The following is a 25,590-nucleotide window of genomic DNA, read 5'->3' on the forward strand; positions in this document are numbered from 1 at the left end:
GGCTCAGAGCCTATTATGACACGCGCAGCCAGCGTTCCATTGCCACATTCCGTCTACTGCAGGCGGGATACCTGGATGGCTGAATGTCACTGAGAAGCTCACAGAGACCGCCATAAGCAACAGTTTAAAAGAATGCCACAGACTAATCAACCAAACTTTTTGGGTTGGTTTCTCTTTTATAGTCTGCAGGCATTAAATGAAAGAAGTCAGTGTTCCAGCAGAGGGAGACAACGTTTCAGAAAAGGCATTGTAGCAAACCAAAAAAGAAATTTTAAGCGCAGCAGAGTAACCAGCTCACATACCTGTTAGCTCAGGTGAGTTTAAAAGGCTGCTGTTGATAACAAGGGCATTTGCTAAATAGATGGTGTGTGTGCAACAATATACTGAAAGGTCAATTATATTGTGCAGCTTATCTCACCACCTGTAGTTATTTAGGTGAAAGCTCCAAAATGCTTGCCTAATATGTCTGTTTATCCAAAAGGAAGTATAGAGGGAGAGCTAGATAGATAGCATTGCATTACATTACATTACATGGCAATGCAATGCACAGTTGCTGAAGTTGAACCAAAATGAGCTTGTCATCTGGCTTCTGCAACTTTTAACATGAAAAATCCAATGAGGAGAAGAAAAGCAAAGCCAAAGAGTCCATCCCAAAATCCGACAAACAAGCAAAATGAACAAAAAGCATTGAATTCAATTCTTTCTGATTTTAGAAACTGCATTAAAGAAGGGGTGCACCGGTCCTGGAGATACTGCAATACCAGGTCAATGCGTGGAGTGGACAGAGCAAGCTCTTTTTCCATCTCCCTGTTCTAAAAATCCATTTAATATATGGTCCCCAGATAGGGGACGTATCAGATATTAAACTGATAAGAACAGATACTACACTTGATCTTAGCCAAAAGGCCGAGAAGCGATAACCAGAATTGGTTTCCGACTACGGTGCCACCGAAGGATTCTGAAAAGTCCTTTTGTGGAGATGGCCACCTGGACTCCCGTTAAGAAGACATGCTGTCAACCTCTAGATCCCTCACATGCCTGCACTTTTCGGCTTGCTGCTGCTGCAATCCACGCGTTTTAGATCTGCATAACTCCACCTCTTTTAGCACAGTACCCTCAACCCCCGGCTGTTCCCACCCGCCTCAACACCGTTGGAAGGGAGGAGAACCAATTAAGGCGGGGGGGGGGTGGAACGAGCAGCTGTCTACCCTTAGCAGGAGGGTTGCTGATTAATTACCTCTCCTGCTGCTGCTGCTGCTGGCTGTCCAGCAGCAGACTGAAGGTGGCTGCTGCTGTGCGCAGGTATATAAAGGCTCAGAGCCTATTATGACACGCGCAGCCAGCGTTCCATTGCCACATTCCGTCTACTGCAGGCGGGATACCTGGATGGCTGAATGTCACTGAGAAGCTCACAGAGACCGCCATAAGCAACAGTTTAAAAGAATGCCACAGACTAATCAACCAAACTTTTTGGGTTGGTTTCTCTTTTATAGTCTGCAGGCATTAAATGAAAGAAGTCAGTGTTCCAGCAGAGGGAGACAACGTTTCAGAAAAGGCATTGTAGCAAACCAAAAAAGAAATTTTAAGCGCAGCAGAGTAACCAGCTCACATACCTGTTAGCTCAGGTGAGTTTAAAAGGCTGCTGTTGATAACAAGGGCATTTGCTAAATAGATGGTGTGTGTGCAACAATATACTGAAAGGTCAATTATATTGTGCAGCTTATCTCACCACCTGTAGTTATTTAGGTGAAAGCTCCAAAATGCTTGCCTAATATGTCTGTTTATCCAAAAGGAAGTATAGAGGGAGAGCTAGATAGATAGCATTGCATTACATTACATTACATGGCAATGCAATGCACAGTTGCTGAAGTTGAACCAAAATGAGCTTGTCATCTGGCTTCTGCAACTTTTAACATGAAAAATCCAATGAGGAGAAGAAAAGCAAAGCCAAAGAGTCCATCCCAAAATCCGACAAACAAGCAAAATGAACAAAAAGCATTGAATTCAATTCTTTCTGATTTTAGAAACTGCATTAAAGAAGGGGTGCACCGGTCCTGGAGATACTGCAATACCAGGTCAATGCGTGGAGTGGACAGAGCAAGCTCTTTTTCCATCTCCCTGTTCTAAAAATCCATTTAATATATGGTCCCCAGATAGGGGACGTATCAGATATTAAACTGATAAGAACAGATTTTTTTGACTTGGAATGTACCCAAACATAGGCACACCCGTTTATTGGATAAAACTTAATTACAATACATTAGATATGAACATAAAATCATTACATTTTAAAATACATTCGTACATAAATTGATTTCAGTTCAATAAGGCAATAAAATTACATTAAAATACAGACAATGTGTTTAGATTGCTGTGTTCCATTCTTTTACCAGCCATTGTTTTGATAAAATTACATTTCTCTTTTTATCCAATAAATAATACATATACATTTCACTGAAAGCCAACTCTAAAACATCTTTCACAGATAAAATATCGTGTTTAAAAAGAAGGATGTTCCTGGCCTTCCATAGAGCTTCTTTGATGGTACTGATTGTCTTCCATGCGATGATCCTCTTGCTGGCGTTGGGGCACTCCACACGACCAAATAAGACAGTTTCAAAAGTAAGATCCTTAATGTTTGTCATTTTTTGAAGCAAGGGAAATATTGTAGTCCATGTTTGTCGTGCAAAGTGACAAGTCCATAAAACATGTAAAACAGTCTCATCTCCGAGGCATCTTTGTCTTGGACATCTGGCAGTTCTCACGAGTCCTCTTCGGTGTTGGAATGCCCGACATGGAAGACAATCATGCACACAGCTCCAGGCCAGGTCCTTCTGGGAATTAAAAAGATAGGGTTCATTAATAACTTTCCATATGTCAGTACATTTATTATCATTAAAATTCCCAATCTGTACAATTGATTCCTTTTGTTTGAAACCATTTAAAATCATCTTGCTATCTCTTAAGTCTTCTGCACTTTTCCCTTTTAAGTCATACGTGTTTACAATAGTTCCTAAAATCTTATAGCTTTCTGGTGTATTAAGAGCATATGGGGAACTTAAAACTGTTTCAAACCATCCATGACGTTTCATAAAATAACCTGTGTTAAAACGGATAAAATATGACCAATAACTATTTTTCGACAGTGCATTAAAACATAAAACAAAAAATCTTATTAAAACAAAAGCTCTAAAATCGGGGAAATCTTTACCGCCTTTCTCTTTAGGCTTGACCACTAACTCTCTTTTCAATTTCTCCATCTTGGAGCTCCAGAAAAAAGTGAAGCAAGCTTTGATTATTTTCGTAAAGGTATGTGTGGGGGGGGGGGGGACACCAAACTTAAGTACAATAACAAAGGCACAATTACCATTTTTATAACTAGTACCTTCCCTTCCATTGTTAATTTCCTCAACCTCCACATACATAGTTTTTGATTTACCTTTTGTGCCACAAGATCCCAGCTTTCTTTACCTTTGTTTGTTTCGTTAAAAATCACACCTAGAATCTTTACAGAGTCACATTCAGGAACCGGTACATCATTTAAAATCATATTCCCCACATTTAAAATACAGCTTTTATTAAAATTTACTTTAAAACCAGATCCACCACAGAAGTATTCCACTTGCCGTAGTGTTTTCCGGATAGACAGGGCATCTTTACATGTTATGGCTACATCATCCATATATCCAGTAACTTTTGCTTCTAGCCCTCCCCCACCTGGCAAATGGACGCCTCGGATTTGCTTGTCTCTCCTTAAGACACTGAGTAGGGGTTCAAGGGCACAAATAAATAACAAGGGGGACAGAGGGCAACCTTGTTTTACACCAGAATTTAAAAACACATCACTTGTCTTAAAACCATTTACTAAAACCTTACTAGTGCAACCATGATAAAATGCTTTGAGAGAGCATAAAAAACCTTCTGGTATACCCATTTTAGCTAAAACATTAAAAAGGAATTGGTGTGACACTCTATCAAATGCTTTTTCAAAGTCGAGAGACAGGACCGCCAGCTTATTTCCCCTCGACTTTGTGTCATCTATTACATCTTTGATTAGATTCAAATTTTCCCAAACACTCCTTCCTGGTATGCCACACACTTGGTTTGGGTGGATTATGTTACCTATTACCTTTTTAAGTCTATTTGCACAAATTTTTGCCATTATTTTGTAATCACAATTTAGAAGGGAGATAGGTCTCCAATTTCTTAGTTGCGTTTTGTCTTCCTTTTTGTATATAAGGGAGACCTCACCTTTCTTCCAGGAGTTCGGTAGGGTTTTTGTATTAAAAACCTCACTAAAAACATAAAATAAATCCTCCTGTAAAATATCATAAAAAACCTTATAAAATTCTATGGGTATACCATCAGGCCCCGGTACTTTACCAGACTTAAAGCTTCTTATGGTCTCAGATATCTCATCTTCAGTTAGACTCTGTAATAAAACATCTTGTGAGACAGGGTCTAAAACAGTTGTAATTTCATCCAAAGTACTTTTCATAAAATGGTCATCAACAGATTTTGTGTTAAAAAGCTCGGAATAAAATTCATGCACTTTAGCTAAAATACCCTCTATGTCTTGTTTACCTTCCATTGATTCAATAAAAACACGATTTTTCACCATACATTTAAAAAAATATCGTGAACAGGTTTCATTATTTTCAACATGTTGGACCTTTGCATGGAAAATTAACTCTTTACCTCTCTGTTCCAAGGTATGCTGAATTTCACTTTTTAAGTCACTAATTTGTTTATCTACTTCAATCTCATGGCTCTTCAATTTATATAAGGTCTCCAATCTAGTGTTGAGTTGCCAATAAAATTCTCTTTTCTCTCTAGCTTTCTGGACCCCAACCTTCATAAAAAAATCTCTTATGTTCTTTTTCATCTTTTCCCACCACCTACTTATAGGGATATGGGGGTCTCTTATTCTTTTAAAATGTAAATAAAATTCAGTAAAATCAGATAAAACTTGGGGGTCTTCTAAAAGGGAAATGTTTAACTTCCAGGTACCTTTTCCTTTTTTCTTAAAATCATTACATTTCACATAAAAGGATAAAAGTTTGTGATCAGAAAAAACATTAGATAAAGGCTCACATTTAAAAGGCAATACATTTTTAGAGCAGAAAATAAAATCAATCCTGGAGCTACAATTCACGTTGCTCCAGGTTACCCATTCCTCTGCAGGCAAGTCTTTATTACACTCCTTAAAAACATCTGTTAAATTAAAATCTTGTATGACATTTTTTAACATAAAAGACGTTTTATCATAATTCCTACTTGTGGAGCTTGAGAACCTTTTTTTCTCCACCTAAAATGCAGTTAAAATCTCCTGATAAAATAAGAGGGACAGAATCATTAATAAATAAGGGTAACATATTCAACATATCAGCTCTTTCTTGCTTATCTGTGGCTCCATAAAAGTTTAAAAATTGCCATTTAAAACCATCAATAAAAGCTTTTACTAATAAAATTCTACCTGGTAAAACCTCTTGAACAGAGTCAATAAAAACATTCCCTTTAAAAAGAATGGCGACCCCTGCTGACCTGGACCCGTTTGATCCTGACCATACTGAGGGTCCATGTGCCCAATCAGTCTCATATTCTGTATAATTTAAACTGTGTGGGATGCAGCATTCCTGTAAAAAGAAAACTGTAGCTGTTAGAGAGGATAAAAAATCAAAGAGAGCAACTCTTCTGGTCTTAGTTTTCAACCCTCTAGCGTTAAGAGAAAAACCACTAATCCCTGCCATAAGAGAAAAAAAGGAAATTTAGCATTCTTTCAAACTCTTACCTCAGCTGGTTTATATTTCTATTCCAGGAGATGAGGGATCATTGATCGTCAACAGAGAGCCCGTCACGGAGGACTCCTCATCTGTTAGTGTCCCAGACCGTAGACCTCCCAGGATATACTCTTGTTCCATTCTGTCCAACTCTGCTTGGTCGTATTGCCTGCCTCTTTGCTCACGAACCCCCATTTGGACCCCTATCGAGGCACCATCTGGGGGAATCGTATCGAGCACATGCGTCTCAGACGTTGACCACTTATTTTCAGGAGTTTCCAGGATCACTGAGTCAGCCATCTCCATCTCCCCCTCCATTTCTGAAGGGGGTGGGACATTGGCAACCTCCTCACCCTGTAAAGGCACCGTTTGAGGTTTCCCACTTCCATCCGGGGCTTCCGGTGGGGGTACTTCCTTAGGTGCCCTATCCACTCCGTGCAACCTGCGTTTTTTTGGCCAGACTGTTCGCGCCCTTGAGTATTCCCAGGAGGATTCGAAGGTGAGGATTGGCCTGTAGCACCCACCCTCGGTCCCTCCGCAGGGGTTTCTGTTTGTGGGTTACCACGCCGTTCCCTCTTTTGCTTCGAGTTTCCAACAGTACACCATGGCTCACCATCCTCGGTCGGTATTTCCATACTCTCCCCCTCATTCTCCTCCGCGGGCTTGTCCGAACCAGCCGAGGGTTGGTCAGGGGGTGAGGGCTTTTCTGGTTCAGGGGGTGAAGGTCTCTCTGTTTGCCCAGCTTGAGCTCTCTTTGAGGTATTCCTAAAAGGACAATGAGAAAAAGCATGACCTCTGGAAACACAGTTGCTACAAAAAATTCCAGTTGTACAATTTTCAGTTTTATGGTCTTTGCTCCCACAGGCTACACAAGTAATGTCACAGTTAGAATGGCCGTATTTTTTGCATTTCCTACAGAATGCTGGCATCCCATTAAAAAAGAGGTCACCATTCGTGTTTCCAATTCTAAAACGTGCTGGGGGAAGTCTTATACCCCCCGGACTTGAAGGGTCCTTAATACATGTCACCGTAAATTTCCACTTACACGCCCAAACTCCGCACTCATTCATAACTTTTCCATGGCTTACCACTTTGCTGAAATAATTGGATAAAAATGAAATAACATCGCTTTCTTTTGTATAAGGAGAGTAAATTTTAACAATTACAGTTTTTATCACATCTAATTCATGTTCGACAATTTTAACACTTTTAAAGATTGGCTTTCTCTGGTAAATTATATCAGGATCATTCATTTTACGGCAAAAATCTTGGTGGATACCTTTTTCAGTGAATGTGACATCGTATACACCACGCTTCGGGTAGTCTTGGATTGCCAGGATCTCGGATTTCTGGATTGAAAAAAATTTCACAAGAAGATCATCCACAATAAAACGTAAACCTCTGTTATCTTTACCTCCCTCATGGAAGTAAAACCGCACCGTATGCCGTAACCGGGCATAGGTCGGAATTTCACCTGGATCTGAATCCATGGTGAAACAAGGATTTCCGCAACAGGAAAACGGGGATTTCCGCAACCAATAATGGGGGATTTCCGCAACTAAGGAGTCGCTGAACAATCCTAGGACTGTACAGCTGGGATCGCAACCCGTTGCCCAGGGACTAAGCCCACCTCCTTATAGCAGCAAGGGCCTAAGCCCCACTACAAGAGTGGGACCCGAACCCAAGGCCAAGAGGCGGGGTACCCCAGGCACCTTCCAACTACAACCAATGCCAGTAAAACCAACACTAGATCGCAGCCAAAAGGCCGAGAAGCGATAACCAGAATTGGTTTCCGACTACGGTGCCACCCAAGGATTCTGAAAAGTCCTTTTGTGGAGATGGCCACCTGGACTCCCGTTAAGAAGACATGCTGTCAACCTCTAGATCCCTCACATGCCTGCACTTTTCGGCTTGCTGCTGCTGCAATCCACGCGTTTTAGATCTGCATAACTCCACCTCTTTTAGCACAGTACCCTCAACCCCCGGCTGTTCCCACCCGCCTCAACACCGTTGGAAGGGAGGAGAACCAATTAAGGCGGGGGGGGGGTGGAACGAGCAGCTGTCTACCCTTAGCAGGAGGGTTGCTGATTAATTACCTCTCCTGCTGCTGCTGCTGCTGGCTGTCCAGCAGCAGACTGAAGGTGGCTGCTGCTGTGCGCAGGTATATAAAGGCTCAGAGCCTATTATGACACGCGCAGCCAGCGTTCCATTGCCACATTCCGTCTACTGCAGGCGGGATACCTGGATGGCTGAATGTCACTGAGAAGCTCACAGAGACCGCCATAAGCAACAGTTTAAAAGAATGCCACAGACTAATCAACCAAACTTTTTGGGTTGGTTTCTCTTTTATAGTCTGCAGGCATTAAATGAAAGAAGTCAGTGTTCCAGCAGAGGGAGACAACGTTTCAGAAAAGGCATTGTAGCAAACCAAAAAAGAAATTTTAAGCGCAGCAGAGTAACCAGCTCACATACCTGTTAGCTCAGGTGAGTTTAAAAGGCTGCTGTTGATAACAAGGGCATTTGCTAAATAGATGGTGTGTGTGCAACAATATACTGAAAGGTCAATTATATTGTGCAGCTTATCTCACCACCTGTAGTTATTTAGGTGAAAGCTCCAAAATGCTTGCCTAATATGTCTGTTTATCCAAAAGGAAGTATAGAGGGAGAGCTAGATAGATAGCATTGCATTACATTACATTACATGGCAATGCAATGCACAGTTGCTGAAGTTGAACCAAAATGAGCTTGTCATCTGGCTTCTGCAACTTTTAACATGAAAAATCCAATGAGGAGAAGAAAAGCAAAGCCAAAGAGTCCATCCCAAAATCCGACAAACAAGCAAAATGAACAAAAAGCATTGAATTCAATTCTTTCTGATTTTAGAAACTGCATTAAAGAAGGGGTGCACCGGTCCTGGAGATACTGCAATACCAGGTCAATGCGTGGAGTGGACAGAGCAAGCTCTTTTTCCATCTCCCTGTTCTAAAAATCCATTTAATATATGGTCCCCAGATAGGGGACGTATCAGATATTAAACTGATAAGAACAGATACTACACTTGATCTTAGCCAAAAGGCCGAGAAGCGATAACCAGAATTGGTTTCCGACTACGGTGCCACCCAAGGATTCTGAAAAGTCCATTTGTGGAGATGGCCACCTGGACTCCCGTTAAGAAGACATGCTGTCAACCTCTAGATCCCTCACATGCCTGCACTTTTCGGCTTGCTGCTGCTGCAATCCACGCGTTTTAGATCTGCATAACTCCACCTCTTTTAGCACAGTACCCTCAACCCCCGGCTGTTCCCACCCGCCTCAACACCGTTGGAAGGGAGGAGAACCAATTAAGGCGGGGGGGGGGTGGAACGAGCAGCTGTCTACCCTTAGCAGGAGGGTTGCTGATTAATTACCTCTCCTGCTGCTGCTGCTGCTGGCTGTCCAGCAGCAGACTGAAGGTGGCTGCTGCTGTGCGCAGGTTTATAAAGGCTCAGAGCCTATTATGACACGCGCAGCCAGCGTTCCATTGCCACATTCCGTCTACTGCAGGCGGGATACCTGGATGGCTGAATGTCACTGAGAAGCTCACAGAGACCGCCATAAGCAACAGTTTAAAAGAATGCCACAGACTAATCAACCAAACTTTTTGGGTTGGTTTCTCTTTTATAGTCTGCAGGCATTAAATGAAAGAAGTCAGTGTTCCAGCAGAGGGAGACAACGTTTCAGAAAAGGCATTGTAGCAAACCAAAAAAGAAATTTTAAGCGCAGCAGAGTAACCAGCTCACATACCTGTTAGCTCAGGAGAGTTTAAAAGGCTGCTGTTGATAACAAGGGCATTTGCTAAATAGATGGTGTGTGTGCAACAATATACTGAAAGGTCAATTATATTGTGCAGCTTATCTCACCACCTGTAGTTATTTAGGTGAAAGCTCCAAAATGCTTGCCTAATATGTCTGTTTATCCAAAAGGAAGTATAGAGGGAGAGCTAGATAGATAGCATTGCATTACATTACATTACATGGCAATGCAATGCACAGTTGCTGAAGTTGAACCAAAATGAGCTTGTCATCTGGCTTCTGCAACTTTTAACATGAAAAATCCAATGAGGAGAAGAAAAGCAAAGCCAAAGAGTCCATCCCAAAATCCGACAAACAAGCAAAATGAACAAAAAGCATTGAATTCAATTCTTTCTGATTTTAGAAACTGCATTAAAGAAGGGGTGCACCGGTCCTGGAGATACTGCAATACCAGGTCAATGCGTGGAGTGGACAGAGCAAGCTCTTTTTCCATCTCCCTGTTCTAAAAATCCATTTAATATATGGTCCCCAGATAGGGGACGTATCAGATATTAAACTGATAAGAACAGATACTACACTTGATCTTAGCCAAAAGGCCGAGAAGCGATAACCAGAATTGGTTTCCGACTACGGTGCCACCCAAGGATTCTGAAAAGTCCATTTGTGGAGATGGCCACCTGGACTCCCGTTAAGAAGACATGCTGTCAACCTCTAGATCCCTCACATGCCTGCACTTTTCGGCTTGCTGCTGCTGCAATCCACGCGTTTTAGATCTGCATAACTCCACCTCTTTTAGCACAGTACCCTCAACCCCCGGCTGTTCCCACCCGCCTCAACACCGTTGGAAGGGAGGAGAACCAATTAAGGCGGGGGGGGGGTGGAACGAGCAGCTGTCTACCCTTAGCAGGAGGGTTGCTGATTAATTACCTCTCCTGCTGCTGCTGCTGCTGGCTGTCCAGCAGCAGACTGAAGGTGGCTGCTGCTGTGCGCAGGTATATAAAGGCTCAGAGCCTATTATGACACGCGCAGCCAGCGTTCCATTGCCACATTCCGTCTACTGCAGGCGGGATACCTGGATGGCTGAATGTCACTGAGAAGCTCACAGAGACCGCCATAAGCAACAGTTTAAAAGAATGCCACAGACTAATCAACCAAACTTTTTGGGTTGGTTTCTCTTTTATAGTCTGCAGGCATTAAATGAAAGAAGTCAGTGTTCCAGCAGAGGGAGACAACGTTTCAGAAAAGGCATTGTAGCAAACCAAAAAAGAAATTTTAAGCGCAGCAGAGTAACCAGCTCACATACCTGTTAGCTCAGGTGAGTTTAAAAGGCTGCTGTTGATAACAAGGGCATTTGCTAAATAGATGGTGTGTGTGCAACAATATACTGAAAGGTCAATTATATTGTGCAGCTTATCTCACCACCTGTAGTTATTTAGGTGAAAGCTCCAAAATGTTTGCCTAATATGTCTGTTTATCCAAAAGGAAGTATAGAGGGAGAGCTAGATAGATAGCATTGCATTACATTACATTACATGGCAATGCAATGCACAGTTGCTGAAGTTGAACCAAAATGAGCTTGTCATCTGGCTTCTGCAACTTTTAACATGAAAAATCCAATGAGGAGAAGAAAAGCAAAGCCAAAGAGTCCATCCCAAAATCCGACAAACAAGCAAAATGAACAAAAAGCATTGAATTCAATTCTTTCTGATTTTAGAAACTGCATTAAAGAAGGGGTGCACCGGTCCTGGAGATACTGCAATACCAGGTCAATGCGTGGAGTGGACAGAGCAAGCTCTTTTTCCATCTCCCTGTTCTAAAAATCCATTTAATATATGGTCCCCAGATAGGGGACGTATCAGATATTAAACTGATAAGAACAAATACTACACTTGATCTTAGCCAAAAGGCCGAGAAGCGATAACCAGAATTGGTTTCCGACTACGGTGCCACCCAAGGATTCTGAAAAGTCCATTTGTGGAGATGGCCACCTAGACTCCCGTTAAGAAGACATGCTGTCAACCTCTAGATCCCTCACATGCCTGCACTTTTCGGCTTGCTGCTGCTGCAATCCACGCGTTTTAGATCTGCATAACTCCACCTCTTTTAGCACAGTACCCTCAACCCCCGGCTGTTCCCACCCGCCTCAACACCGTTGGAAGGGAGGAGAACCAATTAAGGCGGGGGGGGGTGGAACGAGCAGCTGTCTACCCTTAGCAGGAGGGTTGCTGATTAATTACCTCTCCTGCTGCTGCTGCTGCTGGCTGTCCAGCAGCAGACTGAAGGTGGCTGCTGCTGTGCGCAGGTATATAAAGGCTCAGAGCCTATTATGACACGCGCAGCCAGGGTTCCATTGCCACATTCCGTCTACTGCAGGCGGGATACCTGGATGGCTGAATGTCACTGAGAAGCTCACAGAGACCGCCATAAGCAACAGTTTAAAAGAATGCCACAGACTAATCAACCAAACTTTTTGGGTTGGTTTCTCTTTTATAGTCTGCAGGCATTAAATGAAAGAAGTCAGTGTTCCAGCAGAGGGAGACAACGTTTCAGAAAAGGCATTGTAGCAAACCAAAAAAGAAATTTTAAGCGCAGCAGAGTAACCAGCTCACATACCTGTTAGCTCAGGTGAGTTTAAAAGGCTGCTGTTGATAACAAGGGCATTTGCTAAATAGATGGTGTGTGTGCAACAATATACTGAAAGGTCAATTATATTGTGCAGCTTATCTCACCACCTGTAGTTATTTAGGTGAAAGCTCCAAAATGCTTGCCTAATATGTCTGTTTATCCAAAAGGAAGTATAGAGGGAGAGCTAGATAGATAGCATTGCATTACATTACATTACATGGCAATGCAATGCACAGTTGCTGAAGTTGAACCAAAATGAGCTTGTCATCTGGCTTCTGCAACTTTTAACATGAAAAATCCAATGAGGAGAAGAAAAGCAAAGCCAAAGAGTCCATCCCAAAATCCGACAAACAAGCAAAATGAACAAAAAGCATTGAATTCAATTCTTTCTGATTTTAGAAACTGCATTAAAGAAGGGGTGCACCGGTCCTGGAGATACTGCAATACCAGGTCAATGCGTGGAGTGGACAGAGCAAGCTCTTTTTCCATCTCCCTGTTCTAAAAATCCATTTAATATATGGTCCCCAGATAGGGGACGTATCAGATATTAAACTGATAAGAACAGATACTACACTTGATCTTAGCCAAAAGGCCGAGAAGCGATAACCAGAATTGGTTTCCGACTACGGTGCCACCCAAGGATTCTGAAAAGTCCATTTGTGGAGATGGCCACCTGGACTCCCGTTAAGAAGACATGCTGTCAACCTCTAGATCCCTCACATGCCTGCACTTTTCGGCTTGCTGCTGCTGCAATCCACGCGTTTTAGATCTGCATAACTCCACCTCTTTTAGCACAGTACCCTCAACCCCCGGCTGTTCCCACCCACCTCAACACCGTTGGAAGGGAGGAGAACCAATTAAGGCGGGGGGGGGGGGGGTGGAACGAGCAGCTGTCTACCCTTAGCAGGAGGGTTGCTGATTAATTACCTCTCCTGCTGCTGCTGCTGCTGGCTGTCCAGCAGCAGACTGAAGGTGGCTGCTGCTGTGCGCAGGTATATAAAGGCTCAGAGCCTATTATGACACGCGCAGCCAGCGTTCCATTGCCACATTCCGTCTACTGCAGGCGGGATACCTGGATGGCTGAATGTCACTGAGAAGCTCACAGAGACCGCCATAAGCAACAGTTTAAAAGAATGCCACAGACTAATCAACCAAACTTTTTGGGTTGGTTTCTCTTTTATAGTCTGCAGGCATTAAATGAAAGAAGTCAGTGTTCCAGCAGAGGGAGACAACGTTTCAGAAAAGGCATTGTAGCAAACCAAAAAAGAAATTTTAAGCGCAGCAGAGTAACCAGCTCACATACCTGTTAGCTCAGGTGAGTTTAAAAGGCTGCTGTTGATAACAAGGGCATTTGCTAAATAGATGGTGTGTGTGCAACAATATACTGAAAGCTCAATTATATTGTGCAGCTTATCTCACCACCTGTAGTTATTTAGGTGAAAGCTCCAAAATGCTTGCCTAATATGTCTGTTTATCCAAAAGGAAGTATAGAGGGAGAGCTAGATAGATAGCATTGCATTACATTACATTGCATGGCAATGCAATGCACAGTTGCTGAAGTTGAACCAAAATGAGCTTGTCATCTGGCTTCTGCAACTTTTAACATGAAAAATCCAATGAGGAGAAGAAAAGCAAAGCCAAAGAGTCCATCCCAAAATCCGACAAACAAGCAAAATGAACAAAAAGCATTGAATTCAATTCTTTCTGATTTTAGAAACTGCATTAAAGAAGGAGTGCACCGGTCCTGGAGATACTGCAATACCAGGTCAATGCGTGGAGTGGACAGAGCAAGCTCTTTTTCCATCTCCCTGTTCTAAAAATCCATTTAATATATGGTCCCCAGATAGGGGACGTATCAGATATTAAACTGATAAGAACAGATACTACACTTGATCTTAGCCAAAAGGCCGAGAAGCGATAACCAGAATTGGTTTCCGACTACGGTGCCACCCAAGGATTCTGAAAAGTCCATTTGTGGAGATGGCCACCTGGACTCCCGTTAAGAAGACATGCTGTCAACCTCTAGATCCCTCACATGCCTGCACTTTTCGGCTTGCTGCTGCTGCAATCTACGCGTTTTAGATCTGCATAACTCAACCTCTTTTAGCACAGTACCCTCAACCCCCGGCTGTTCCCACCCGCCTCAACACCGTTGGAAGGGAGGAGAACCAATTAAGGCGGGGGGGGGTGGAACGAGCAGCTGTCTATGACGCACCCCCTGGGCCATATTCTTTAGGGGGAATACCCGGAGCCGGATCAGATGGGAGTTGTAGTCGCCGAGTGGCTGTGACCCGGTCCGTGCCCAGGGTGTCAAGCTCAGTTGTATGTGGCAGTCCTACAGATGTTATTAAGTTCTTTGTGTCGACTACGCCACCCGTTGGATTGCGGTCACTACGGCCGCCGCTGCAGCAGGGTCCACTGAGGCTGATGGTGTTGGTGCAGCTTGATAGGATAACCCCCAACGGGAGGGGTATAGCCTCAGGGGGATCAGGTGCAGAGGATGGGGGTTGTGATGGTGCAGCATAGATGAGACAGAGTCGGGTTATGCAGTTTAGGGTATTTACTCACTGCTGATGTTCCGGTCACTCCAGCTTCAAGTGACCACCCGAGCCGTGCTGCGTCCACCAGGTCCTGGACTCGGCCAACCCCCAAGTAAGTCCGGAGCGTGACCCTGAGCTCTCCTTCTGTCCTTTCCTCTGGCCGTCCCCACCAGGGATCCACCTAGGTCCAGCTCCCTCGGGCCTTCTGTTGGGAGACCCTTGGCCTTGGGTTCCCTGACCCTCCACGTGGTCTGCCTTCGGGGTGGATGTGATGGGTGGCCGTGGCAGATGCTGCGCACGGCCTCCGGTCTCTGGCTAGGGTGTGCTTTTGCCCCCCACCAGTTTGGGATCCGGTACCCTGTGCCGACTCTTCACCCGGGGATTGAATGTGGGTTCTTAGAGTCCTTTCTTGCTCCCCCTCTGGGTCTTTCTTTCTCTTCTCTCCTCTCTCAATCTGGGCCGCTCTTCTCCTCTGCTTGCTGACTCTCTGCAACTGACCCTGATCTTAGTTGGTGCCCACCTTATATATCACTCTATGTGCGAGCTCAGGTGACCAGCACCCAATGAGCTCCTAACTTTACCCAGGCTGCTCCCCCTATCTGCCCCTACACTACTTGGGATGTTCCACCCCCCTCCCACTCCAGCCAGGGACAGACACGGTCGTACCTGCACATTTCTAAGTGGGAGTACCGTCGGCCTGCCCCTCGGAAATGGGATGTGTGTAGTGCATGCAGCCTACCGAGCTCAGTTCCACACTCCATCCTTACCCGGGAGTGGAATATCACACCTCTGGGTTGAGGTGCAATACCCCTGTAGCAGCCGAATCCTCAGGGTGCTACATTCCCCCCTGGTAAATCACAGCACGTCCTCGGGCTGTAAGACAAAAACATCCAAACATACAATTTTTTTTTTTCATAAACATAAACATATAAAACATATAAAACATCATATAAATCAGCGCATCAATAAAACTTTTTATATAAAACATTCTCGTCGGCTCTCCTCCTCCTCCGGTCACTGTGCAACTGTTGACCGGGCAAAATGCGACAGTTCCTTTTCTCAAAGGTGGTTTTACGGTAAAACCAGTAGGGGCGCCTTAGGAAGCGCAACTATGTACAGGGGTAGTGTGGCCGCTCTCAGTCCTCGGCCAGGTAAAGGGAAGGGATGACCGCTTTCAGTCCTCGGTCAGTGGGGATAGGGAACACACGGGTTAACAGTCTACTCTTGCTGGTCCCAACGGGGACTATATTTGCATTAACAGTTTCTAGGTACCCCGGTCGGGTAACTATTTACAGCACCTGCTCTGCCGTACTTAACGACGTCTTCCTCCTGCTCTTTCTTTGGGGTTACCTTTAGCTTCAGACCCGTCCGGGTCCTCTTGCTCTTCCTACTCACACCGCAGCTCCTCTTCTGTCAGGCGATGCACATGGAGGGCGTAAGGTCCTTTGGCACACTTGTGCCGGGTAAAGGTGACCTCGTCCCCGATATAAAGGTCACGACCTCTGTGCCCCTCCGGCAGATGGGACTCCACGTCTCTGCGCGTGACAAAGACGTCGCCGGGGGTGTGATGGTCTCTGATGAAGCCCCACCCGTGCTGCATGTTAAACTTGATCACAGTCCCGGTGGAAGGGGGACCATGAGCTGCACGGGGACTCCTCCTGGTCCGGCTCTTCTGCTCGGCGCTCCTTATTTGGGCCTGTTGTTCCCGGACCCGCCTCTCTCTCCGCTCCCTTGCAAACTCCTCGAGCTGCTGGCGGCAGCACTCAGCACGCTCTGCTGCAGCTGCCCGGGTCTCTTGAGTGAACCCCATGAGATCTTCTCCGGTGGGGTCCCACTCAAATTGGGCCTCTTCTAGCGGGGGCGAGATCCTCTTTACGGGCTTTGGAGCCGGGATCAGGGGTGCACACATGGCCCCAGCCTTCCTCTGCCGCTCCAGTTCATGATATTCCTGGGGCCAGATGAAAGGCTGCCCATCCGGGCACGTGTGTTGGGTAAACAGGTCCTCTCCCAGATGCGGCACTCTTGGTCTTATGGGCGCGGTGGTGTTGGCGCCCGGGTTGCCCAGGCCTTGCGGCCAGGCCTGGGGTATCTGGAAGGTGAAGGGCACCGTTAGGACGGCGGCGCCCTGGGCTACTTGGCCCTGCGACCAGGCCGGGGGCTCCGCGGAGGTAGGGGGCGCTGTTGGTAATGCGGCGCCCGGGGGTACTAGGCCTTGCGACCAGGCTGGTGGTATTTCCTGCTTGGTCACGCTCGGGGTCGAGGCGTGTGACGTCACAGGGGTCGCGTCGGCGGCTTCCGGTTGAGGCCTAGTCTGCAGCGGTGGCGTGGCGGTTACTGGCACGGCAGGATAGACTTCGGGCTCTGCGACGGGGAGCTGGGGCAGGTACGCGGTTTCCAGGTTTGGGGTATAGGCGTCCCCTTTACCTGCCTCCACTCGTTCGGCTCCCTTCTTGGCGCCGTCTCCGGCCTTCGGTCCTCCCGCGCCATCCTCAGAGGCGGTCTGTCTCCTCGTCTTGGTTGGCGTGCTCCGGGTCTTGGTTTGCTGGGCCATCTCTCGGCTCCACTCCGCCAATGTCTCTCGCTGTACCCGGGCCATCCTCCTTGCGAGGCCCTCCAGGGCAGTCTGTGCACACTCCTGGTCTCGGGGGAGCTGTGCTGGGACCTCCACTAGGCCTAGTGGGGTCGTAGTTTCCAGCAGGCTCCTGACCAACGGGTCGGTGCTGCTCTGCTCTTCTTCCAGCAGGCTCCTGGCCAGCGGGCCGATGCTGCTCTGCTCTCCTTCCTCCGTTTCTAGCAGGCTCCTGGCCAACGGGCCGGTGCTGCTCTGCTTTCTCGCCATCTCCGGGTAAGCTCCTCCGATACTCTTCTCCAGGCTTCTTGCCTCCGGGTGCGCTCGCTCCAGACTCCTCCAGGCAGCACCCATCTTCGTTCTTTTCTTTCGTCTCCTCCCACCTCGAGGGCGGTCCCGGGGCAACTTGGTGACTGTCAGCTCCAGGGGCTGTTCTTTCACGCTGACCGACACCTCCAGCATCACAGTCTCTGTTGGTGGGGGCGGTTTCCACTTTTGGCGCCATTTTCGGTCCCGGCCCACGATGGGAGGCGGCCTCTTACCATCTTCTGGCACGCCCATAATGGCGTCCGCTCTGCCAAGGCGGGAAATCCTTGGAAATGGCGGGAACCGCTTCCCAGTGGCGGGAAACTCTGCAGATGGCGGGAAAAAGCTGTTAATGGCGGACAACCGGCGGGAATCGACTGGTGATGGGGTCCGATGGCGGGGACCCTCCGGAACCGGCAGGAGACTTCTTTCTGAGGTAAACTTGCACTTTTCTTCAGGCACGCAGTACCCGGGTGTTGCGGGCACGTAATCCTGCCGACTACGCCAAAGTTGACGCACCCCCTGGGCCATATTCTTTAGGGGGAATACCCGGAGCCGGATCAGATGGGAGTTGTAGTCGCCGAGTGGCTGTGACCCGGTCCGTGCCCAGGGTGTCAAGCTCAGTTGTATGTGGCAGTCCTACAGATGTTATTAAGTTCTTTGTGTCGACTACGCCACCCGTTGGATTGCGGTCACTACGGCCGCCGCTGCAGCAGGGTCCACTGAGGCTGATGGTGTTGGTGCAGCTTGATAGGATAACCCCCAACGGGAGGGGTATAGCCTCAGGGGGATCAGGTGCAGAGGATGGGGGTTGTGATGGTGCAGCATAGATGAGACAGAGTCGGGTTATGCAGTTTAGGGTATTTACTCACTGCTGATGTTCCGGTCACTCCAGCTTCAAGTGACCACCCGAGCCGTGCTGCGTCCACCAGGTCCTGGACTCGGCCAACCCCCAAGTAAGTCCGGAGCGTGACCCTGAGCTCTCCTTCTATTTTTTCCTCTGGCCGTCCCCACCAGGGATCCACCTAGGTCCAGCTCCCTCGGGCCTTCTGTTGGGAGACCCTTGGCCTTGGGTTCCCTGACCCTCCACGTGGTCTGCCTTCGGGGTGGATGTGATGGGTGGCCGTGGCAGATGCTGCCCACGGCCTCCGGTCTCTGGCTAGGGTGTGCTTTTGCCCCCACCAGTTTGGGATCCGGTACCCTGTGCCGACTCTTCACCCGGGGATTGAATGTGGGTTCTTAGAGTCCTTTCTTGCTCCCCCTCTGGGTCTTTCTTTCTCTTCTCTCCTCTCTCACTCTGGGCCGCTCTTCTCCTCTGCTTGCTGACTCTCTGCAACTGACCCTGATCTTAGTTGGTGCCCACCTTATATATCCCTCTATGTGCGAGCTCAGGTGACCAGCACCCAATGAGCTCCTAACTTTACCCAGGCTGCTCCCCCTATCTGCCCCTACACTACTTGGGATGTTCCACCCCCCTCCCACTCCAGCCAGGGACAGACACGGTCGTACCTGCACATTTCTAAGTGGGAGTACCGTCGGCCTGCCCCTCGGAAATGGGATGTGTGTAGTGCATGCAGCCTACCGAGCTCAGTTCCACACTCCATCCTTACCCGGGAGTGGAATATCACACCTCTGGGTTGAGGTGCAATACCCCTGTAGCAGCCGAATCCTCAGGGTGCTACATCTACCCTTAGCAGGAGGGTTGCTGATTAATTACCTGCAGACTGAAGGTGGCTGCTGCTGTGCGCAGGTATATAAAGGCTCAGAGCCTATTATGACACGCGCAGCCAGCGTTCCATTGCCACATTCCGTCTACTGCAGGCGGGATACCTGGATGGCTGAATGTCACTGAGAAGCTCACAGAGACCGCCATAAGCAACAGTTTAAAAGAATGCCACAGACTAATCAACCAAACTTTTTGGGTTGGTTTCTCTTTTATAGTCTGCAGGCATTAAATGAAAGAAGTCAGTGTTCCAGCAGAGGGAGACAACGTTTCAGAAAAGGCATTGTAGCAAACCAAAAAAGAAATTTTAAGCGCAGCAGAGTAACCAGCTCACATACCTTTTAGCTCAGGTGAGTTTAAAAGGCTGCTGTTGATAACAAGGGCATTTGCTAAATAGATGGTGTGTGTGCAACAATATACTGAAAGGTCAATTATATTGTGCAGCTTATCTCACCACCTGTAGTTATTTAGGTGAAAGCTCCAAAATGCTTGCCTAATATGTCTGTTTATCCAAAAGGAAGTATAGAGGGAGAGCTAGATAGATAGCATTGCATTACATTACATTACATGGCAATGCAATGCACAGTTGCTGAAGTTGAACCAAAATGAGCTTGTCATCTGGCTTCTGCAACTTTTAACATGAAAAATCCAATGAGGAGAAGAAAAGCAAAGCCAATGAGTCCATCCCAAAATCCGACAAACAAGCAAAATGAACAAAAAGCATTGAATTCAATTCTTTCTGATTTTAGAAACTGCATTAAAGAAGGGGTGCACCGGTCCTGGAGATACTGCAATACCAGGTCAATGCGTGGAGTGGACAGAGCAAGCTCTTTTTCCATCTCCCTGTTCTAAAAATCCATTTAATATATGGTCCCCAGATAGGGGACGTATCAGATATTAAACTGATAAGAACAGATACTACACTTGATCTTAGCCAAAAGGCCGAGAAGCGATAACCAGAATTGGTTTCCGACTACGGTGCCACCCAAGGATTCTGAAAAGTCCATTTGTGGAGATGGCCACCTGGACTCCCGTTAAGAAGACATGCTGTCAACCTCTAGATCCCTCACATGCCTGCACTTTTCGGCTTGCTGCTGCTGCAATCCACGCGTTTTAGATCTGCATAACTCCACCTCTTTTAGCACAGTACCCTCAACCCCCGGCTGTTCCCACCCGCCTCAACACCGTTGGAAGGGAGGAGAACCAATTAAGGCGGGGGGGGGTGGAACGAGCAGCTGTCTACCCTTAGCAGGAGGGTTGCTGATTAATTACCTCTCCTGCTGCTGCTGCTGCTGGCTGTCCAGCAGCAGACTGAAGGTGGCTGCTGCTGTGCGCAGGTATATAAAGGCTCAGAGCCTATTATGACACGCGCAGCCAGCGTTCCATTGCCACATTCCGTCTACTGCAGGCGGGATACCTGGATGGCTGAATGTCACTGAGAAGCTCACAGAGACCGCCATAAGCAACAGTTTAAAAGAATGCCACAGACTAATCAACCAAACTTTTTGGGTTGGTTTCTCTTTTATAGTCTGCAGGCATGAAATAAAAGAAGTCAGTGTTCCAGCAGAGGGAGACAACGTTTCAGAAAAGGCATTGTAGCAAACCAAAAAGGAAATTTTAAGCGCAGCAGAGTAACCAGCTCACATACCTGTTAGCTCAGGTGAGTTTAAAAGGCTGCTGTTGATAACAAGGGCATTTGCTAAATAGATGGTGTGTGTGCAACAATATACTGAAAGGTCAATTATATTGTGCAGCTTATCTCACCACCTGTAGTTATTTAGGTGAAAGCTCCAAAATGCTTGCCTAATATGTCTGTTTATCCAAAAGGAAGTATAGAGGGAGAGCTAGATAGATAGCATTGCATTACATTACATTACATGGCAATGCAATGCACAGTTGCTGAAGTTGAACCAAAATGAGCTTGTCATCTGGCTTCTGCAACTTTTAACATGAAAAATCCAATGAGGAGAAGAAAAGCAAAGCCAAAGAGTCCATCCCAAAATCCGACAAACAAGCAAAATGAACAAAAAGCATTGAATTCAATTCTTTCTGATTTTAGAAACTGCATTAAAGAAGGGGTGCACCGGTCCTGGAGATACTGCAATACCAGGTCAATGCGTGGAGTGGACAGAGCAAGCTCTTTTTCCATCTCCCTGTTCTAAAAATCCATTTAATATATGGTCCCCAGATAGGGGACGTATCAGATATTAAACTGATAAGAACAGATACTACACTTGATCTTAGCCAAAAGGCCGAGAAGCGATAACCAGAATTGGTTTCCGACTACGGTGCCACCCAAGGATTCTGAAAAGTCCATTTGTGGAGATGGCCACCTGGACTCCCGTTAAGAAGACATGCTGTCAACCTCTAGATCCCTCACATGCCTGCACTTTTCGGCTTGCTGCTGCTGCAATCCACGCGTTTTAGATCTGCATAACTCCACCTCTTTTAGCACAGTACCCTCAACCCCCGGCTGTTCCCACCCGCCTCAACACCGTTGGAAGGGAGGAGAACAAATTAAGGCGGGGGGGGGGTGGAACGAGCAGCTGTCTACCCTTAGCAGGAGGGTTGCTGATTAATTACCTCTCCTGCTGCTGCTGCTGCTGGCTGTCCAGCAGCAGACTGAAGGTGGCTGCTGCTGTGCGCAGGTATATAAAGGCTCAGAGCCTATTATGACACGCGCAGCCAGCGTTCCATTGCCACATTCCGTCTACTGCAGGCGGGATACCTGGATGGCTGAATGTCACTGAGAAGCTCACAGAGACCGCCATAAGCAACAGTTTAAAAGAATGCCACAGACTCATCAACCAAACTTTTTGGGTTGGTTTCTCTTTTATAGTCTGCAGGCATTAAATGAAAGAAGTCAGTGTTCCAGCAGAGGGAGACAACGTTTCAGAAAAGGCATTGTAGCAAACCAAAAAAGAAATTTTAAGCGCAGCAGAGTAACCAGCTCACATACCTGTTAGCTCAGGTGAGTTTAAAAGGCTGCTGTTGATAACAAGGGCATTTGCTAAATAGATGGTGTGTGTGCAACAATATACTGAAAGGTCAATTATATTGTGCAGCTTATCTCACCACCTGTAGTTATTTAGGTGAAAGCTCCAAAATGCTTGCCTAATATGTCTGTTTATCCAAAAGGAAGTATAGAGGGAGAGCTAGATAGATAGCATTGCATTACATTACATTACATGGCAATGCAATGCACAGTTGCTGAAGTTGAACCAAAATGAGCTTGTCATCTGGCTTCTGCAACTTTTAACATGAAAAATCCAATGAGGAGAAGAAAAGCAAAGCCAAAGAGTCCATCCCAAAATCCGACAAACAAGCAAAATGAACAAAAAGCATTGAATTCAATTCTTTCTTATTTTAGAAACTGCATTAAAGGAGGGGTGCACCGGTCCTGGAGATACTGCAATACCAGGTCAATGCGTGGAGTGGACAGAGCAAGCTCTTTTTCCATCTCCCTGTTCTAAAAATCCATTTAATATATGGTCCCCAGATAGGGGACGTATCAGATATTAAACTGATAAGAACAGATACTACACTTGATCTTAGCCAAAAGGCCGAGAAGCGATAACCAGAATTGGTTTCCGACTACGGTGCCACCCAAGGATTCTGAAAAGTCCATTTGTGGAGATGGCCACCTGGACTCCCGTTAAGAAGACATGCTGTCAACCTCTAGATCCCTCACATGCCTGCACTTTTCGGCTTGCTGCTGCTGCAATCCACGCGTTTTAGATCTGCATAACTCCACCTCTTTTAGCACAGTACCCTCAACCCCCGGCTGTTCCCACCCGCCTCAACACCGTTGGAAGGGAGGAGAACCAATTAAGGCGGGGGGGGGGTGGAACGAGCAGCTGTCTACCCTTAGCAGGAGGGTTGCTGATTAATTACCTCTCCTGCTGCTGCTGCTGCTGGCTGTCCAGCAGCAGACTGAAGGTGGCTGCTGCTGTGCGCAGGTATATAAAGGCTCAGAGCCTATTATGACACGCGCAGCCAGCGTTCCATTGCCACATTCCGTCTACTGCAGGCGGGATACCTGGATGGCTGAATGTCACTGAGAAGCTCACAGAGACCGCCATAAGCAACAGTTTAAAAGAATGCCACAGACTAATCAACCAAACTTTTTGGGTTGGTTTCTCTTTTATAGTCTGCAGGCATTAAATGAAAGAAGTCAGTGTTCCAGCAGAGGGAGACAACGTTTCAGAAAAGGCATTGTAGCAAACCAAAAAAGAAATTTTAAGCGCAGCAGAGTAACCAGCTCACATACCTGTTAGCTCAGGTGAGTTTAAAAGGCTGCTGTTGATAACAAGGGCATTTGCTAAATAGATGGTGTGTGTGCAACAATATACTGAAAGGTCAATTATATTGTGCAGCTTATCTCACCACCTGTAGTTATTTAGGTGAAAGCTCCAAAATGCTTGCCTAATATGTCTGTTTATCCAAAAGGAAGTATAGAAGGAGAGCTAGATAGATAGCATTGCATTACATTACATTACATGGCAATGCAATGCACAGTTGCTGAAGTTGAACCAAAATGAGCTTGTCATCTGGCTTCTGCAACTTTTAACATGAAAAATCCAATGAGGAGAAGAAAAGCAAAGCCAAAGAGTCCATCCCAAAATCCGACAAACAAGCAAAATGAACAAAAAGCATTGAATTCAATTCTTTCTGATTTTAGAAACTGCATTAAAGAAGGGGTGCACCGGTCCTGGAGATACTGCAATACCAGGTCAATGCGTGGAGTGGACAGAGCAAGCTCTTTTTCCATCTCCCTGTTCTAAAAATCCATTTAATATATGGTCCCCAGATAGGGGACGTATCAGATATTAAACTGATAAGAACAGATACTACACTTGATCTTAGCCAAAAGGCCGAGAAGCGATAACCAGAATTGGTTTCCGACTACGGTGCCACCCAAGGATTCTGAAAAGTCCATTTGTGGAGATGGCCACCTGGACTCCCGTTAAGAAGACATGCTGTCAACCTCTAGATCCCTCACATGCCTGCACTTTTCGGCTTGCTGCTGCTGCAATCCACGCGTTTTAGATCTGCATAACTCCACCTCTTTTAGCACAGTACCCTCAACCCCCGGCTGTTCCCACCCGCCTCAACACCGTTGGAAGGGAGGAGAACCAATTAAGGCGGGGGGGGGTGGAACGAGCAGCTGTCTACCCTTAGCAGGAGGGTTGCTGATTAATTACCTCTCCTGCTGCTGCTGCTGCTGGCTGTCCAGCAGCAGACTGAAGGTGGCTGCTGCTGTGCGCAGGTATATAAAGGCTCAGAGCCTATTATGACACGCGCAGCCAGCGTTCCATTGCCACATTCCGTCTACTGCAGGCGGGATACCTGGATGGCTGAATGTCACTGAGAAGCTCACAGAGACCGCCATAAGCAACAGTTTAAAAGAATGCCACAGACTAATCAACCAAACTTTTTGGGTTGGTTTCTCTTTTATAGTCTGCAGGCATTAAATGAAAGAAGTCAGTGTTCCAGCAGAGGGAGACAACGTTTCAGAAAAGGCATTGTAGCAAACCAAAAAAGAAATTTTAAGCGCAGCAGAGTAACCAGCTCACATACCTGTTAGCTCAGGTGAGTTTAAAAGGCTGCTGTTGATAACAAGGGCATTTGCTAAATAGATGGTGTGTGTGCAACAATATACTGAAAGGTCAATTATATTGTGCAGCTTATCTCACCACCTGTAGTTATTTAGGTGAAAGCTCCAAAATGCTTACCTAATATGTCTGTTTATCCAAAAGGAAGTATAGAGGGAGAGCTAGATAGATAGCATTGCATTACATTACATTACATGGCAATGCAATGCACAGTTGCTGAAGTTGAACCAAAATGAGCTTGTCATCTGGCTTCTGCAACTTTTAACATGAAAAATCCAATGAGGAGAAGAAAAGCAAAGCCAAAGAGTCCATCCCAAAATCCGACAAACAAGCAAAATGAACAAAAAGCATTGAATTCAATTCTTTCTGATTTTAGAAACTGCATTAAAGAAGGGGTGCACCGGTCCTGGAGATACTGCAATACCAGGTCAATGCGTGGAGTGGACAGAGCAAGCTCTTTTTCCATCTCCCTGTTCTAAAAATCCATTTAATATATGGTCCCCAGATAGGGGACGTATCAGATATTAAACTGATAAGAACAGATACTACACTTGATCTTAGCCAAAAGGCCGAGAAGCGATAACCAGAATTGGTTTCCGACTACGGTGCCACCCAAGGATTCTGAAAAGTCCATTTGTGGA

At 46.3% G+C, this 25,590-nt stretch overlaps 11 non-coding genes and 1 pseudogene across 11 annotated transcripts; all 12 read right to left on the minus strand.

The window, feature by feature from the left end:
• Positions 1–727: 727 nt before the first annotated feature.
• LOC141209710 (U2 spliceosomal RNA) lies at positions 728–918 on the minus strand. The gene has a single exon (XR_012279902.1). It is a non-coding gene; the product is annotated as a U2 spliceosomal RNA (small nuclear RNA).
• A 1,120-nt stretch (positions 919–2,038) lies between these two features.
• Positions 2,039–2,208, minus strand: LOC141210604 (U2 spliceosomal RNA; annotated as a pseudogene).
• Positions 2,209–8,677: 6,469 nt separating this feature from the next.
• On the minus strand, positions 8,678–8,868 carry LOC141209711 (U2 spliceosomal RNA). Its single transcript, XR_012279903.1, has one exon. It is a non-coding gene; the product is annotated as a U2 spliceosomal RNA (small nuclear RNA).
• A 1,120-nt stretch (positions 8,869–9,988) lies between these two features.
• On the minus strand, positions 9,989–10,179 carry LOC141209712 (U2 spliceosomal RNA). The gene has a single exon (XR_012279904.1). It is a non-coding gene; the product is annotated as a U2 spliceosomal RNA (small nuclear RNA).
• A 1,120-nt stretch (positions 10,180–11,299) lies between these two features.
• On the minus strand, positions 11,300–11,490 carry LOC141210193 (U2 spliceosomal RNA). Its single transcript, XR_012280369.1, has one exon. It is a non-coding gene; the product is annotated as a U2 spliceosomal RNA (small nuclear RNA).
• Positions 11,491–12,609: 1,119 nt separating this feature from the next.
• Positions 12,610–12,800, minus strand: LOC141209713 (U2 spliceosomal RNA). The gene has a single exon (XR_012279905.1). It is a non-coding gene; the product is annotated as a U2 spliceosomal RNA (small nuclear RNA).
• Positions 12,801–13,924: 1,124 nt separating this feature from the next.
• On the minus strand, positions 13,925–14,115 carry LOC141209863 (U2 spliceosomal RNA). The gene has a single exon (XR_012280052.1). It is a non-coding gene; the product is annotated as a U2 spliceosomal RNA (small nuclear RNA).
• A 5,982-nt stretch (positions 14,116–20,097) lies between these two features.
• On the minus strand, positions 20,098–20,288 carry LOC141209715 (U2 spliceosomal RNA). The gene has a single exon (XR_012279907.1). It is a non-coding gene; the product is annotated as a U2 spliceosomal RNA (small nuclear RNA).
• A 1,119-nt stretch (positions 20,289–21,407) lies between these two features.
• LOC141209716 (U2 spliceosomal RNA) lies at positions 21,408–21,598 on the minus strand. Its single transcript, XR_012279908.1, has one exon. It is a non-coding gene; the product is annotated as a U2 spliceosomal RNA (small nuclear RNA).
• Positions 21,599–22,718: 1,120 nt separating this feature from the next.
• Positions 22,719–22,909, minus strand: LOC141209898 (U2 spliceosomal RNA). The gene has a single exon (XR_012280086.1). It is a non-coding gene; the product is annotated as a U2 spliceosomal RNA (small nuclear RNA).
• Positions 22,910–24,029: 1,120 nt separating this feature from the next.
• On the minus strand, positions 24,030–24,220 carry LOC141209717 (U2 spliceosomal RNA). The gene has a single exon (XR_012279909.1). It is a non-coding gene; the product is annotated as a U2 spliceosomal RNA (small nuclear RNA).
• Positions 24,221–25,339: 1,119 nt separating this feature from the next.
• Positions 25,340–25,530, minus strand: LOC141209718 (U2 spliceosomal RNA). The gene has a single exon (XR_012279910.1). It is a non-coding gene; the product is annotated as a U2 spliceosomal RNA (small nuclear RNA).
• Positions 25,531–25,590: the final 60 nt, after the last annotated feature.

The sequence above is a fragment of the Phyllobates terribilis genome, unplaced genomic scaffold (assembly GCF_046119375.1).
Source record: "Phyllobates terribilis strain yellow unplaced genomic scaffold, ASM4611937v1 Scaffold_169__1_contigs__length_4117513, whole genome shotgun sequence".
In the NCBI taxonomy this organism is placed as follows: domain Eukaryota; kingdom Metazoa; phylum Chordata; class Amphibia; order Anura; family Dendrobatidae; genus Phyllobates; species Phyllobates terribilis.